Raw genomic sequence first — 18,541 nt, forward strand, 5'->3', positions numbered from 1 at the left:
AGATTAAAATGACCCTTAGATTAACTTTATCCCAATGTAGTACACATATGGTTTGGTCCTAAATACTCTGAAAACTGACTTCGTCAGGTTTCTTCTAGAGTATCCTAAAACATTAGTTTTCTAAAATGAACTAAGGTCAGGAGGTCTGCAAGCAGAATACTAATTCCCATGACACTAGGAGCTGAGATTCATATAATTGGAGAATATACTTAGAAGGCAGAGTCATAGCATCACTCTAGGGAGGAGAAATGGAAAGTATCCTTGAACAGATTGTAAATATCAGCACTTTAGGTATTCTTATCTAACGAAACATTAGTTAAATTCTTTACATGTAATTACTCCTTACACAAACCCTGTTTAGAGCAGAAGAGTCCTCCTCTGAAATTAAGATGTTATTAATCTAACTAGTAATATAGACATTTTTGTTTTGTTTTAGCTGCCAGCTTAATTTGCTTTAGTTAGGATGAAGCAAATGGCAAGGGACATTAACATCTATCAATAAATAAATTAACTATTAAGAAATGTAGATCTAAACAAACACTTAGGCATCTTAATCAACACTTGGGAAGAATTTTGACATCTTTGTCCATAATAGCAACTTTAAAGCCAAATGCTGCCTGATCCTGGAGGAACAATTCACTGGGGGAGGGGGAGTGTGGGGTGGAAGGGGCAGCGGGGAAGAGTAGCAGAAGGACAGAAAGCTTTGTCATTTCACTGCTCCCTAACAATGGATGTCATAGATTCTGACTTACTTTTAAAGGACTTTGGATTTTACAACATCATATATATATATATATGTATACACACACACACACATACATACATACATGTAAAACCTGTGTCTGAGACCAGAACTGCACAAATGTGCACAAATGAACAGTGTCAAGCTCCCAGTTCAGTTTTCATTTTCTGTGCTTATGAACCCTGAACTGACGTCTCTCCCATGGCACTTCCAGCAGATTGGGTTGAAATCATCTCACCTTCCATTGCCAAGAGCCTCATAGACAGTGTTCTCTTGCTGGAGAATACTTCTCAATTTGTAATAAAACAAAAAAGCTTAAGTCCTTTCTTGAAGTCAGACCACAAACAGCATTTCATTAGATAAAAATTAGTCTTGATCAGGTTTATTTTTATGTTTAATTGTAATTGCTATTTTATATTAATTTTCATATGTAGTTTTGTAGAAGCACTCATAAATGTATTTTCATATTTCTAACCAGATTATAAAGTAAGCAGTATTTTCTGTTTCAATTCAAAAATTGATGAAGTTGTAGTAAATTGTTTCTAAATGTTTTTGTCCCTCCTCAGCAGAATTAAAGTACTGCTGAATAAGTACTAGGTGGTGCTCAACAAGAATTTAGGCAGGAGTAATCTGTTCCTTTCCCCTTCCCTGCTGTGCAATTGCGGAGTCTGCTGCTGGTCCAGGTGAAACGTATCTTGCTCTTTTTTTTTTTCTGAATTTTTGAAAATGTTCAGTGAATTTTCAGATTGGAGTCATAGCCAAACATTTAAAATTTCATGGATAAAGATAAGCTTGCAAGTATGGATTGTAGAGACTCCAGAAGCCAAAGGTAAATTTAAAAAGTGTACTCAGTGTAATAATGAAAAGTTAACCTAGGGAAACAGGTTCTCTCTTTTCTTCTGTAAATAATAATAAAAGAAGATAGGCAGAATGAACTGAATACTGGAAATCTTACTTCTGTTTTCTGTATGTATTTTAGTTTCAGTAAAAGAGATGTGGGCTTTTTTTTTTTTCATTTCAGCTACTAATGGTGACATTGTTTATGCTTTCTTTTTTTGCAAGAGATGAACTTATATCTGATATATCTGAGGCATTCCCCTGATGACAAATGGTTAGAAAGGTTTTGGGGAGGGGAATCGGTATTTTTGTTCTGTGACTGCCAGCATTTATGGAATGACATAATTGGTGTTTATTTTCACACATAATAAGCCCTAACAATACAGTAAAACTCTGTACATTATAGAGCTAAAAATATATACATGTATTCTATTTTTCTATATCTATAGGAAGTTAGAAGGCAGTTCGACTGCAAAGGTCAACCAATGGATAAGGCAAGAGTAAAAGAGATTATAGGTAAGAAAATAATCTCTTAACTGAATCAGTTCAAGCCTTTTAAAGATTCCAGTTTTTCCTCAGGTAATATGCCAAGATTTGTGACCAGTCAATGAACAACTGATTTAAAAAAAATGACTTACAATATAGCAACAGGACTGAGTCTGTATGTGCTTTGGGACAGTAAACTCCCAGAGTTTTCTGTGGTACATACAATGGAATATTCTGGCTCCATTGTCTTTTTCTGTCAGATACCATAGTATTTTTAAAAACTATGAAGCCGTGCAGGTTTTTACAGTGCAAAAAATAAGAGGGGTGTGTTTGTTTGTTTTAAAGAATGGTATTCTTCTTAAATTCAGTTTGCTTTCATGCAAAATAGAAAGAACGAACCCTGGTAAAGAAACAACAAACTTTATGTAATAATGGAAATCCCAGACCAAAAAAAAACCCCAACAATCTTCTAGTTCCAACTGTCTAGCTAGGTTTTGCAACAGAGCAAGAATTGCTATAGCATACAAGCTTCAGGGCTTACTAGGCCTCTGGTTCAAATATAACAGGTTAGCAGAGGCCAGGTGAAAGGCCAGGCTGGGATCTGCAAGAATTTCTACTTAAGTGAGAGACAAACTGCTGGATCCTTTTGTGGCTACTGTGGCAAAAACAGCTGAACGTGAACCTACATTTCTCAACAGAAGGACTGTGATATCAGAGGAGTCAGCATCCTTTACTTCTAACCTCTCCTCATGCTTTAATGAACAAAACAGCACATGGATATTCATCAGAATTAATATCTGTACCAAGCAAAAAGGGAATAACAGTCCACTAATAGTGTATTGACATTGTTCTGGTTACTCTGTTAAGGCAACTTCATATATTTAAGTAAAATAAGTAAATGCTTTAACTCACAAGTTTTAATTGGGTTCTAATTTAATTTATCTAGGAAAAGAACACAGGGCAGCAATTATTGATGATAAATGTAAGATAGAAAAGACTAAAGAGAAAATTAAGGCAAAGGCCTACAGAGTTTTACATTATATCTCATTCTAGGGTTTGAAATTAGCTTGTCCTGACTTCACTTAGTAAGATAATATCTAGCTTCAACCTGACTTTGAGTGAACTCTATTGATGAATGGAAAAGGCTGTTTTTCTCTGGGAAAGTGCCTGAAAACAATCTGTTTCTGAGATCAAATGAAAAGTTAAAAGAAAAGAAAAAGAGACAGAGTCATCTGAGCAGTTTCCACATGTATTTTATTGCTCTGAATAACAGAGAAAATTAGGATTCTAATTTTTAGAAAGCATAGATTCTAATAAACTACTTTTAGACAAAGTAAGTTTTCTTTTCTGTGATATTTTTTCCATTATTCTCCATCTGTCTTTTCATATTATAAGCTCTAGGGGTAAGATCTGTGCATTCAATATGTATTTGTAAAGCACTTGGCACTCTCTCTGTACTTAATGCAAACACTAAAAGCCAACACAGTATAAAATATTAGCTCTTCAGTTATATTCAATCAGAATGGTTCACTTAGCTCCTCTCTGCTTTCTGTGAAGGGTACCAATTAAAATAGCCTGCAAAAAAATCTCGTAATTTATTAAATGATGGAGGTTTGATATCATCTAGACCAGTTTTACCCCAGTTAAATTTTTGTTTCATGGTGTTGCACTCAGCCCTTCTTCATGTAACTGAAGTTAGAATCAAGCTTGCACCAAAAGATGAACTACAGAGAGGCTAGTCATAATGTAGGCAATTTCCTTCCTTGCTACTTCCTCATAATTTGCTAGAAACAAAGAACAAGACATAATAGTGTCCTTTTCTGGCTTCAGCTAACCTGGGAATACATAGAGAGTGCACAGAATGCTTCCTTCTAAAGTTTTTTTCTTTTTATGGTACTGTTTAAATTATAAACCTCAAAAGAAATATTCTGAATTAAATGAAAAACTAAAGGGGAAAAGAAAAAAGGAACAAAAAAAGATTGAGCGAGAAGGGGAGCAGAGGAGGCATATTCCCCCTATCTTCCCAAGCAGAGAAAAAATCTGTGGAGTTCCCTTCCAGGCTTGCAGTGAGTCTCACAGGCAAATATTCAGGTATGGTCTTGACAGCTTCTCAGAGGTCTTATTTTTAGAAAGAGTGAGTCACGCCCATCTTCTGAAAAAGCAAATTATTTTAAAACACTCTTGCTTGCTGAAAATCACTATTCTTCTTGAATATCTTAAGGGTATATTAATTGCCTACAGATAAAGATATATTAATTACCTACTGATAAACTCTTCTTTAAAAATGTTGAGTTCCGATAGCAAGCACTTGAAGATAATTAAGAACTTGGGATAATTGAGAAATGTAGGGCACATCCACATACACTTCACATAAGGTTATTCAAACTAGTCCCAAAAGAGAGGATATGTGTATGCCACAGTGCTATGCCACACAGGTATACTAGCTCATGTATAGGAAGCAGTATAGCTATGTGAATATGGTATTTGCACTGGGACTAATTAGGTCACTTCACTTTCATACTGTGGTTGTTTTATTTTCAGAGCCAGCTGGGTATCTTTTCACAGTTCAGTATTGTTCACTATAGACATACCCTTAAAATTATTGTGTATACTTACTGCTATTCCCTTACATATTCACCCTGTGCGCTGAATGAATTAGGATCCCAGTCGGAAAACAGCACACAATTGCTCATAAGTTGTCATATATCTCAGTATTCTCTATTTGGAGTTTCCAAACCTTAAATACTTGATTTTCGCCACCTGATTTTTGAAGAAGGAGGAAACCGAAACATATTTTTATATGTTTGTGACAACCCTCCATTCTGTGCTCTAACGAGTATTTGAACTACAACCTTTACAGCTGAGACTGTTATTCCTTGTAGTAGGAGACAATTATTATCTCAGTGGGGAACAGACAAACTGATCAAGTTTGATCATGGGGTTTGGAGGGACCTCAGCATAGGCTGACTTACTTTCTTCAACTTTCTATCATGGAAGCTTTTGTCCAGATGTGAGGAAAGAATTATTTGTGTTACTTTGGTGCTAGGAAAACGTGAAAGACTTTTCTGGCTTTTGCTTTTACAAGAGAAAATTTTAGCATATTCTGGTCTGAATACAGATTTTTTTCTGGAAGAAAGGTAAATGTGGGAAGACACATAGTTGAGCTGTGACTGGTAGAAGACAGTGTTGCTTCTTAAATGTAGGTGCTGCTGATCTCAGGAAGCCAACAAACAACTATCCATGTTTAATTAGACTTGGAGCACTTTGGGCCAAATTGCATGTTTTCTGATATGTTACTACAGCACCTAAATGTTGTTGCTTCCAGAACCTACTAGTCATTGCAACAACATATGTGACAAAAAATAATGGATATATTAGTAAAAATACTACACAGAAGTAATGAAAATTTTGTTCAGATGAGGGACACAGGGGTATTGTGCAAGCTTTTTCCCACGCTGTAGTTTAGGATTTTACCCCTCAAGAAGTTTTTTTTTAAGAAAAATAAAAGATAAAAATATTTTTTCATAAATATGCATTTCCTTTTTACAGAGTTAGCATGAAACACTGAATTTTTGTATCTCCCATGATTGAAGTATGAGTAATTGCACATATAATTGAACTGCCAGATATAATTTCTCTGATTAGGAATGTACAGATATCAGTTTGGTTTTCTAGCTTGAAACTGATCTAGCATCATAGATTTGTAGGTTAATATGATCTATTGAGATAGATTTCCATTGGTTTCTTTGTGCAAAATAAAGTCAGGCAATTCACAAACACTTAATTCTATTAAAGATTAATTCCATTAAAATGTTGTCATGGTTCTGAAGTGATAAATGTGACAGCAATGAGCTCGATTCATGCCTGTGATACACTGAATTTCACAAGCCACATCTTTAAGGGCAGATCTTTCAGATAGGGAAATCTTGCCTGGATGTGGGCTCCAACCACACAAAGCATATATGATTTCAGGAAACTAGAACCAATCTATTCAGTACTAAACTGCCGGGGTGTCTGACTATGCATTAAAGCTGTCAGCAAGCTATGGAAATGTTAGAAAAGACAGTGACAAAATCACTGCTTACTTTCTCCTGAACCCGAACCCATCTTTAGGAACCCTTTGCATCACAGTCTATCTATACTTGCTGTGCAGACTTCACGACTTAACAGCTTTTTGCTCAAAGTTGTAAATTTTCATCATTCTCAGATGGCTTATTTAGCCCATGTTTCACCAGACCCAGGATGTTTGATACAGCATTCACATCATCCCAGACCTCTGCAGGAGCAGTAAGAGAGGATAGAAGGCATTAAGTAAAAAAAAAAAAAAATCTAGAAAAGACGCACCCAGTGCCACATGAGACTTAACCAGTTATCTTTAGAATCTTAAACTCCACAGGCTGAGAAGGAAAATAATTATATTAGCAAAAATTCCCTTTGTAAATCCTGCTTTCTAACGGAGAAATCACAAAGCAAGAGAGTGGAGGGTCATTGGAGCTTTTAAATTAAAGTAGAAAATGAAAAATAGCACCCCTGTCACAACGAACAGTAAAACTTTCCAGTACAGTTCAGACCTACTTGAAAGTCTGTGACAGATGTTACTGAAATTTGAAATACTCTTTTTGCTGAATTGAGGTGTAATAACACAAAAGTTTTTCTAGAACACACATAGTCTTCTGAGTACAACCAATATAAGAAGCATATAAACTCTGAAAAGGATACTTGCAAGATAGGTTTAGTTAACCTAATATGCTTCCAATCCATCAACTAAATGGTTCAAATATTTTCCGTATGCTAAATGTAAATAAGTGAGGCAGGGTTCATAAATTCAACATATTGCTTTGTTGTCTGTGGAGTTGTACTGATTTTCCAATTGGAGCAATTATAGCATTGTCATTTCTTTAATAAATCTTTTTATTAATTTTTGATGCATATAAATACACAAAAGTCATAAATAAGAACAAATAGCGGGAAAAAAAAGAGAATAATACTGAAGAAAATGCAAATTATATTGGTTTATAATACCAAGAACAATCTGCATTTCTAGAACATTTTCCATTCAGTTGTCTCCAAACATCCTACAAATATCAGCTATTTTCAAGGCTTCTGTGACAAGGGGAAGCATTAGCATCTCCATTTAAACTGGATTCAATTTTTTAAGTGCCTGCTAATTTGGGATACCTGTTTGGAGAAAGGGGTGGCTAAAGGAGGAATGGACTAACAATATGACATCCTGAATAATCAGTAATAAAAATACCCTTTTTTGTCATCAGTTTCCTGAGTCTTTTTGAGAAGAGGAGAATGTTATTTTAAGTGTGTGTCGAGAAAAGAATGTAGTTCAGGACTACTAATTTTCAGCCCCGTTTTCCATACACCAAATCATCCTGTCCTTGTGCTCTTGTTAGGGTTTGAATATCAGTGCTCAGTAGCAGCAGACCAAATTCTGCTATTCCACCTCCCAGCGTGACACCTTACCCCTTGAGGACATCCACTGTTTGCAGTCTCAGTCGCTCTGTGCTATTTGCAGTAGAGCTTCTTGTCCAAGGAGGCTCTTTCTGCAATAACTATCGAGGCACCCTCATTCTGCCACCAAGAATGAGACATATTGTCCTCCCATTGTCTTTTTGGACTCTATAGAAATTTATTATCTTCTTTATTTTAGGCTATAACACTATATTAAAAAGAATACAAAGAACAAAACTATAATATTCTCTGTATGTCTTGAAAGGGAGTAGTCTGATACAACTTCGTCTTTATGCAAAGTGTTTGTCTGGAGAATAATGACATTTTAAAATATCAGTACAATTATCTCAACATTAAGAGAGAGATCTTTTTTAATTTCTTAAAAAAAAGAAAATAAAACAGAAGCAAAAAAGGAAAATAGAATGTATACCTTATTCAGAGATCTGAATTTCTATCTGCTTGCTATGTACTACATCAACAGACTTGACAGAAAATTGATCCAGCAGTTATTTCAAGACTATGTAACCCAAATCTGTATTATGATGTTGGGGAAATGTCCTGGTTTCAAGAAATTAAACGAGCCTTAATCATTTCAATTCACCAGTCTCTTATGATTTCTTCATATGATTTCATTAAGTAGTTTGATACGTTGCTTAAGAATATTCTGTTAAATTAGTAATATTTACAAGAATTTCTCTCCATCCCTGCAGGGATAACAGAACATTATAACAGTTCCCGCACAGATAAAGCCCTCTACTTTCAGTGCCTTTTCTGTTAAATCTAAAAATCAGCTTGCCTTTCTAGCAGCACTGACACATTTATTCTGTGTAGATCAAACAAAGGGGTGTTAAATGACAAGGAAAAATTCAGGGGGACTGGTAATGCTGAAGAGGACACCAAAATCCCCAAAAAGAGGACCTGGAGTAAGAAACCTCTGTACAGGATGTCTCACAAGAGTTTGCCAGGATCGTGACATTTTTATAGGTAATTTGGGGGTTTATCCTGAGATGTTATGCATCTTTTGTGACACCCTGGGACCCTGGGAGCTCTGCAGGAAGCCAGAATACAAAGTACAGACAGAGGTTCTGGTGTCTTCTCCTTCACCTATTCTCCTTTGCTTGGCTCCATCATACTACGTAATATTACCTAGAAGTCATAATCTTTCACAAAACTTGGATCACAAAACAATGGATCACATGAGATGTAAATATCACAGAAAAGCCCCTTTCAATCCCCATACCTACATGCTCATGCATAAAAAACATCTTGGCGTTGACTGATGATGGCTTCTAAATATGACAGATCACGAATTTCTAGCTCATTTGTTTCCTTCTCTTTCATAGAAGATCTGATTATCGGCTATGAAATTTACCTAAATAAAGATTGTGCATGGAGCAGATTTTACGCCTTTAATTACAAAGAAGAGTTAGTTAACGTTGTTGTACCAGCCTTCCTCTCTGTTGCACGCTGATTCCACACAGTCCTTACAGAAAAAAGAGCATCTGCAAAATTGAACTGCAATGAACAAGGCAAGCCTCGGGGGGACCTGTTTTAAATGTGTACCCTAGGTGGGTCTATGGAGGTTTCCTGGCAGGGTTTTGAGCCTGGAGAGTCCTGTGCTTGTTGGGAAATCCTGATTGCAAACCTCTCTTTTTAGCAAGTGAGTGGGTGGTTCATAATTTTGGGAGAAGAGGGCTCTGAACTGCCTTGCCTTCGGGCCTTCTGACTGCAGCGGTGGCAGGTCTGGCTTCAGTTCTGAAAGAGAGAGGGTTTTTTTTGCCAAATTTTCTAACCCAAGTACCTGCATTGTTACATGCTTAGCGCTGACATGCAAATACTGACGCTCATACATATGTATGAATGTGTCAGTGTCGGTCTTCAGCCGCGGATAGCTGTATGCTTGACTGGCATGTGTGTTGCTGATTACTTGATTCTTGGATTCCAATGATTTTTTGAGACAGCTGAAACCCCAATTTTTTTGCATTCTGTTTATTTAGTGAAATATCAAAAAAAGAAGAGAAGGCGAAGGTTGATTTAAGTTTAGAGTTTTGTTTTTCAAGGTTTTTTTTTTTTCTTTGGCTTTGGTGTTTTCTCTTAAGCTGTGTTTCAGCTTGCAGCAAGTGGTTGGCCACCCCTACCCTTCTGGTTCCTTGCTTTCTTTTACACTCTTCCAGAACATGTTTCATGCCTTCCCTCTTTCTTGTTTAGACTAAATTAGCCAATGAACAACCTGACCCAGCTGCTTAGCTGTTCCCTGATCTGCATTTTACTTCTTAATGAGCTCAGAGTGACAAGCTATTTAGGCTGCTCGTTCCAGCATCAGCTCTGACTCCATCTGTAACTTTAGTGCCACTTCTTTGTCAGCAATGCCAATTACAAATGTGTGCCTTTCTAATTTACAGCACTCTAGTTATAACGCCCACGCTGTGCTCCGTGTGTTCTCTCTTTGCTTCTACTGTTTGTAGTCACCTGAGCAGACCTTCAGATTGTCAGAGCAGGGGTCTGCTACATGGCTGGCATTGATCAGCTATCTATAGCACCATATACAATTTGGCACCGCATAGATCATTTGCTCCCTTTCATCTGCCCTGAATTTGGAAAGCTCTGTCGGTTCACACGGGGTTCTACGAACCTGTCTGTGCATTGATCCTTCTGTGAACTGGCAATCCTGGAGCAAATGTGTTCCCTCGCATATGATACCGCAATATGGGAAAAAGAATTACTTACTATGCATCTGTAGGGCTATATTATATTTTTCTTGGCCTCCCCCGCGTTCATCTGCAGAAAAATCTTAAATATGTTCCTCTTTTGCCCATGAGCAATAACTAGGACTTGATCCATTTCTTTGTGTGTATTGTTAAAAATGCAGAACATCCTGAAGTCTCTGCTCAGGCAAGTACAATTGCAGCAAGCAGTCTCCATTTCCAGTGGCTTATAATTTGGTCTACTGAGCAGCTGAAAATGAATCTGCTCTTTTCTGTTGCTGTTGTTGCGTGTTCATCCTCTTTTGAACAGTTGGTCTTCTCAGGACTAAGACTCATATCTAGAAAGATGTTTAAGGGGATACTAAAGGAAGCAATCTGTTTGGCTCATTAGATTCTCAAAGAGACAGTTCCTCAGACTTAATGGCCGGTATATTTTAAATTAATTAAAAGAGATAACTACTTCATATTGTTCATAATCTACTTTTGGTTTTTCATTTTGTCATGATTCTGTTGCTGTTCCAATTGGTTGGATGTGGAAAGCCATTATTATCTCTAGCCATGCTGGACAATACAAGAACAGTCTTATACTCTGTGGTTTCATCTGTGAGTGGTTTTTCTTCTGCTAAATTTTTTTGCTCCGTGTTTGGACCATATCTTAGAAAATGTGTAATACCCTCAATTTCTGTAAGCAGTGTGAGGAATGAGGGAAATCCCAAGAAATCCATCGGGTAGGATTTGGCGCATATCTGTTAAGGCAGGACGACAGGCTTCTGAGAGTTACCAGGCTACGTTTCTTTCTTCAGATTCTATGTGGTGCTTTCAGCTGAAACGAGTGTGCATCAGCCAAGGTATTCCTGAAATGATTAAACCCATGGACAGTGGAAGTAGAATTTGGCTTGACGTGTAGTACAAAGAAGCAGTAGAGTGCAATATTTAGCATCAATTTCTACGTTATTATTTTCTCTTTAGGGAAAAAAAAAAAAGTCTTGGGGTAAAATTATTACTCACAGGGTAAAATTGTTAAAAAGGTGTGTTTTGCGTTCATATATATAACAGACAGAAACTGTAAACCAGAAATTCTTGTATTAGAAAGTTTAGATCTTGAGCCTGTAAAATTATCTATGTAGACTGCCGAGTTTAAACAGCCCCATATGACAAGGCTTTGTATGGACCGATTCTGAACCATGTATGATCTGTTTCTAGGAACTATGGTGGGCATAATTCAGTTTTGCAGGAGAACAAAACAGCAATGGGCAAACTGGTCAGCATTTAGACTTTCAAGAACAGCTGATAACTAAGCCATGAAATTTGCTTAGAATATTAAAAATGCTACCTAATTTTCAAATTTTATCAGAAATTCTACTCCAAATGCTTATGCAAAGGGAAGGTATCTTTGGGAAAATTCACAAAGGCTGACATATGCAGCTAGCATAGTGGAGAACTGAACAACTTATCTGGTTTCTTATATTAAACAGGTAGAGAAAGAATAAGTGATGTCGATAGCCAAACCTGTGACCTTTAATTTTTAATACTGCAGGATTCAGTTTGTCTATCTCTTTGTTGAAGATTCCTCACTGAAAGGCCAGAAAAGCTGTGAAAATTATGGTCATAATTCTAAAATAAAAGCATTAGAATTGGTGCTTGTACCTCAAGAAATTAGAATTACTTTTATTCTCCTGTTTTGAGTAGCTCAAGCTTGTTTGAAATGGAAGAATTACAAATGTTTTAGTCTGCTTTCCAGATGAGAGACTGTGTTGATGTCTGTAAGTGTCACAGTTAAATAACTTATTTTACATTAGTGTGGAATTCGACTCATATGTAAGAAGTAGATCCTCTCTTTACCTCTATCTTTTTTAAGTCTATTGCTAACAAGAGTGAAAATATTTTAGACAAATTATTTTAGGTATGATAAGGAGATGTGATTCTCATCACAGAGTCTGTTTTTTACTGTTGTCCTCCTCCTCTGTCTCTCGACTCTTATTTTTAGGGAACATGCTTGGGGAAGTGCCAGAGGGACAAGTGTAGAAGTGTATGGGTTGTGTTGTGGCCTGGTTATTCCTTAGCTGGTACAACAGCTACAGGGCATGATTACAAGATGGCACAACTTAGGGCAGCCCTGAGGCTGCTCCAAATTGCACTGGGGCTGAACAGTCCCCAGAAGGCCCTGGGAGCTGGGACTGCCTTTGTCACAATCTTACATTCCTGCACTGAAAATACTTTAGGCAAAGAATGAAAATCTGGCAAGTAAACAAATCTGGAGAGTTATGAATGTGTCATTTTTAAGTAATAACTTTTAAGATGTATAGGATCAAGATTTCCTCATTAATTTCCATTGATATTACATCACCTGAAGAACTACTCTGTCAAGATAAGTCATTCTTTCCCAGGGTTTGGGGTTTTTTTTCTCCTAGATTTGTCCTTTTTTCTTGTGGGCTAAAATTAATAAATTAATACATTTTAAGACTAAAAATCCGCATGACAATATTTTAGCTTAACTTCCTGTATTACATAGGTCACTGAATCTCATCCTGCAATTTCTGCATCGAACCCTATAACTTGTAGCTGAGCTAGAACGTACCTTTCAAAAAGCTATTCAATATTGATTTAAGGACTCCCACTGAAAGAAAACCTACCATGGCCCTTGGTAATTTGTTCCAGTGATTAATTACCCTCCGTGTTAATATTGTGCATCTTATTTTCAATACCTCTCTCTTTTAATTCAGCACAGTTTCAAAGGGAAAGATAGGAGATTTTTGAAGCAAATATGTTGTTACTCCCTTATTGCTCCCTTCCAGAGCTAATGATACATCAACAATCTTATGAAGCTCCCTGAGTACTACAGACATACCTGTAAATAAAGGGGATTGAGCATGACATAAAAACAGACCCTCAACTCCTGGTGATTACCAGAGAAAGACGTACTTTTACATGGGATGCAGAGGGTAAGGTGTTGTGTGTGTTAGAGGGTGAAGGCTGCAGGTGCACTTACTCCCTGGCCTGTACTTAGCAGCCTCAAGGAGGCAGGGGTGAACTTCTTCCCCTCTGTGTGTGGCTGAAAATACTGTGATTATGCTGGTCAGTTCGCAGAACACAGCATTTCACAGATGGGGATTTTTCATACCTTTCCATAGAAGTTAACATGGTGATGTAGGTGGCTGGAGGATATCGGCCTCTCCCCTTAATTATAAAACATACACTATTGCTAAAAGGAAATCAAAACCTTTGCTTATTTGCAGGCTAACTGATGCTGCAAGCCAGTGCAGCATCCGCCTTCAGTGCAGGCTAAAATCTTCTGTTCACAAATTAAACAGTACTGTTGGTGTACATTTTTCTCTTCGCTTCTTCATCTCCAAATGTGCTTTAGTCCTAACCTAGAGGGACCACCTGTGAGCGAGAGGGTAGTTTAGTCTCCATGCTTATTCACTCCTTGGTCTCTCTGCTGAGACTGTCAAGCCAAGAATGCCAATTAGTTCAGCATTAACAAGCCTCTTTATGTGTTCTATTGGGCCTAAGAATTGACAGCTTCAATTCTGAATTTCCTTGGTTATGTGGATTTATGTTAAATTCTTGTTTCTCATGAAAATGCTCTAAAGCCTCTGGTTGGGCTGTAACTAATTGTTTCGGAATTAGAAGTGGGCGCAAATCAAAATCTGGTCAGGTTACCCTTGGACTTGGATACACTACCAAATCCAATCTGTACAGCTCATGCTTAACTGTGTTTACAATGCTCCTCTGAAATAAATTGTTTTGCTTAAAACTGTGAAAGGTCTTATTTTTATATTGGTGGCCATGCATGGGCCTGATACGGAAGCAAAGAGTGGGGTTTGAAGAAAATCCTGTTCTGGGACAAATTTTGAAAAGTGAGAGCATTTTAAATCCATGCTCCATACAGACTTCTTTGTACATTTCTGTCGATATTAGCCCACACCTGTAAAAGTACCTCACGTGCTGACTACTTATGGGCTACATTAGGGGGACATTGCGCGTTCTCCCTTGTTACCCTACATACTTAGGAAAAGATTTGGGTAAACTCCAGAAAACCATGCTGCCCCACTTCACAGTTCTCCTTCTTCTGTCTTCTTAAAACCCTCTGAGGACTTTTTTCATTGCCAGAAAAAAAGCTGGCAATGATTAGGGTACTGTATTTCTGAGATCACAACCTATCTCAGTATCCTGTGTTTTCTCATTGCTTCCTTGTGCCTACCCCTCCCATTGATCTCTTTTACAAGATGTGTCAGAACTGATATTTTTGTGCCTGTTTATACAGGGTCCGAACCCCCCAGGGTACGGGTTTATGGTGTAGATCCCTACACTTCACAGTAAGACCAGTATGCAATAATCTATAAGTGCCTGCAAAAAAGGCAAAATCAGAGACATTGCTTCTAACTCTGCTTTTCCATGGGCTGTACGGCAATAGTCAGCAGGCCTGAAAAATGTCTCCATGCGTGTTGTTTATAGCCCTGTTGCATTAGTCAGCTTCCTTTAATAAATCAGATACAAGTTGTGACATGTTGTTAATTCGATCACTAATAACCTGCTCAAATTGCAAATCTATGTCAGCAGGTTGGTGTTGATTAAGTTGTAGTCACTACTAACATACTGTTTTAAATGACTGATAAATTTTATTTGCTGCGGTGATAGACTGCCTGCTCTGTTGTGGTTTGGTTTGTGGGTTGTTGGTTTTTTTTGTGGTGGTTTTTTTTTTTTTTTCTTTCCTCCCCTTGTAAGCTTAGAAAATGACACAAATAGCCCTGAGGTGGTCCTCTATAGGCCTTTCTCTTCCTCCGTTTGCTGCAAAGAGAGCTGGTAGCCACTAGAGGGGAGGAGACTGCCGGCTTTCCTGAGCGCTTCACGCTAGAGCTTGAAGGTGCAGAGGCTGTCACCAGACTGGTTGCCCAAGGAAATGGTTTAAAATATGTTATGAAGGTTAGTAAAAAATAAAAATAAACAAAAATGTTTTTCCCCCCGACCCCACTCCCCTTAACGCGTTTGAAATATTAATTTCTCAGCACATCGTCTCTCTCTTTGGAGCGTTTCTATCTCAGGTGATAACTGGGGGAGGGAAAAAAACCTACGGTAACAAACATTTAAAATGTTACTTCTGAAGGTAATGTGTTAAATCTTTCAAAGCCAATGTTTTATTTTCTATGCAAGAATACTGGCAAATTAGGGCATGGTTTAGGAATAGTAAACATTTATTTCCTATGTAAAATTAGAAGTTTTGATTTTATGTGTTCGAAGTTTCCAACCATTCTGTCCATTCTCCTTCCCCCCCCCCACTTTCCCCCCCGAACTATTGATGCTGAAGAAATGACTAAACTAGTAGAAAACTTAAGCATCGTTCTTACAAACTTTTTGAAACATATAGGCTGGGTTATACGTAACCAAATCTAAGACAGAATAGCAGAAATACTCATTTTATCATCTGTAGACGGATAATTATATATTTCTGTCTTTATACATACAGTCTGACCTTTTTATTTTATTTTTTAAAACAGAGTAAAATTCTTGGTATTGTTAAAGAGCTATAATGTAGAACTGTAGCTTGTTACACTTACTCTCCTGAGTGTAATTGCACTAAGATCATTCAGTTTCCATTTGGAAAGCCAGTGGCAATTACTGGAATACAATGTATCATGCATTTGCTCACTGGATATAAAACGTATATACTAATTCGCAATAAAATGTAACAGCTGTCAGTGCATTTTCTGCTCTGTTACTTCAATAAATTGGAACTCTGACTAGAAAATGGGAATATTGCATTTTTACACACTCCGTAATGTGTTTGCTTTTTGCAAATACAATTTATTTTTTTCATGACAAAAATTGTGGTTTGTTATTACTGCTAGTGGATAAATATTCTTATATCAGAATGAATTACACATGGTATCTGTAAAGAAGTAGTAATATTTTCTGCTTTTTATTGTAGCCTGTCTCCAGTAAACAAAATGCACTTAACCTACTTCTGTCACATACTGGGTATATTTTTTTAGCATTGCAACGGCTGGGGGATGGGGGGAGTTTATTTTACCCTGCCTTTGCAGGTATTTGGATAACTGGTTAACATTTTGTAGGAGACCGTTATTTCCCTCTTGGATTTCTTTTTATTTCTATAAACCTATATATAGATAAATAGTTCTGGAAGACAGTTATTAACCATGATTCCTCACATCATGAACTAGTGCATCTGAGTTTTATTTAAGATAAAATGCCTGCACATTTGTGTAATTTTGTTACTTGGGGTCAGACTTTTCACAGATAATTAGCCTTTTACACACTGTGAAATCAACCTGCATTGGTTATTTGGCTAGACTCTTTGCTTCTGTTCTTTATTTCCCAGAAGGTTAACGTGCTGAAAATCTAGCTGCAAGCACATAGTACTGTCTCTTTGTGTTGCTAATTATCCCGTTGCATAATTATTAATATCAGGAGCAGGAAGAGGAAACAAGCACACCAAATAGTCGTGAATACTAGTGTTCTGGCAGGAAGCTAGTCCTGCATTAATAAAATGTGCCTGTGCCAATATCACAGAAGATAGGAGCGTTCCTTGTTAAGGATCATTTATTAACTGAGATCATCTTTTAGTTCGCCTTGGGGTAATGACTAATGTCAATGGCAAATTTCACAGTTGTCTAGAGAAATGAATTAAATTTGTAATAAAAAGCCCTTCGGCTTGTTGTACATGTTCATTTATTGGAGTAGTTGAACTAGGAGAACTGTAAGGCAACCAAGAACATCGGCTTAATTTTCCTTACATATAATAGTGACCTTTAGCTTCATATTGAAAAAGTTACCTATTATAGACTGGTAAATTAAATGAGAAGTTCCTCTAATGCAAAATAAACTAAGTGACTGAGCTAAGTTAAACGGCCCTTGAGCTTATGAGTTTTTTGGCAGAAACAAATTCTCTTTTTTTTTCTACATCTGCTCTGTGCAAGCCTCCTGAAGGTGGTTTGGTGTCTAATCAGTCAGATAACACCATACAAAGCAGGATACTGAGACGCAGTTAGAAGCCCATCCTGAAGGAAACCAGGCTGATTACAAACTTGGGATAGTACAGTGGCATTTTGAATAGCGTGTGGTTTTGTTTGAAAACTTTCAAATGTTCTCTAAATGCCTTCTTTTCTATAAACTTAAAGCAACCTGCATCAATTTATGAAAAGGTTGGTATTTGGTTGGTCTTTTTTTCTTTTTTTTTTTTTTTTTTTTTTTTTTTAATTTATGAGTGCAATTAAAAACCAGAAGCAAGTCTCAAAATATTGTCAGTGCAGAGAATAAATATGAAATTGACAGGAAAATATCAAAATGTAAGAAGAAATGGCATGCACCACAGCACAGATGGAATGAGAAATAAAATCATCCACTGCTCCTAGGTCAGAGGACAAGAGAGTTTCTGATTTCAGGGTATATATTTTAGTCTTGGGAAAGATAATAAGCCCTGTCCCACCAGCAATTTAATACGGACTCCATTTAATTGTTAGTGTGGTAGCTTTCTCTCCCTCAACACACCTTACTGGACACAAAAAAAATATGGGGAAAATCTCAGCAGAGAGCAGTAGAAAAATCCTGCAGCTGTTGAAAGAAAATGGAGGTGGGACTACATTTACTTTGCCATCAATGCCTAGTTGAGCTCAGGGTGTGCTTATACGGTGAGCCCCCAAATCATGCTGAGGTGCTTGGAAAATGGGCAAAATAAAAACAAGAGTGCTGTCTTACCCTGCATTTTTTTCAAAGTTCATGACAGAATAGCATGTTTTTAAAATCACTTTCATGTTGTGTATAAATTCTTCATTTAATTCTCTGCAGCGGGTGCTTTTGTGTGATTTGCTGGTAAAACCCTGTGCTTACTTCCATCAAACTTAATATGACAGTCATCTAACAGTCGTTATTTACTCAGAAGGATCCTGATGTTCTGAAAGTTTTGTAGATGTGAAATTCTCTGTCTGCGACATGCAATAGCAAAAAATAACTTTTGGAAGTTTGGTAAGAACCTGCGTATTTTAATGGATACTTTCCCCATAAAATACTTTTTTTCAAGAGTTTGTCAGGTGAACAAAAGGATGTTCTTACTAAAACTGATGAGGCTTAGCAAGAAATTTGGAGTGACTAGTAATATCGTGAAAATGCAAATGTCAATAGAAATTCTAAACAGCTCCCAGGACAAATGGTAGGTTGTTAACAGAGATACGGACACCATGAGTTTTTAAGGAATTTTGGCAACTCTTGTCTACGTTATTGTTGTGTGACCCAACTCAGGAGTGAATTATTTCAAATATAAAATTAGTCTGTGGAGAAAAGCATATAGTCAAGT

This window comes from Larus michahellis, chromosome 1 (genome assembly GCF_964199755.1).
Source record: "Larus michahellis chromosome 1, bLarMic1.1, whole genome shotgun sequence".
Lineage (NCBI taxonomy): Eukaryota > Metazoa > Chordata > Aves > Charadriiformes > Laridae > Larus > Larus michahellis.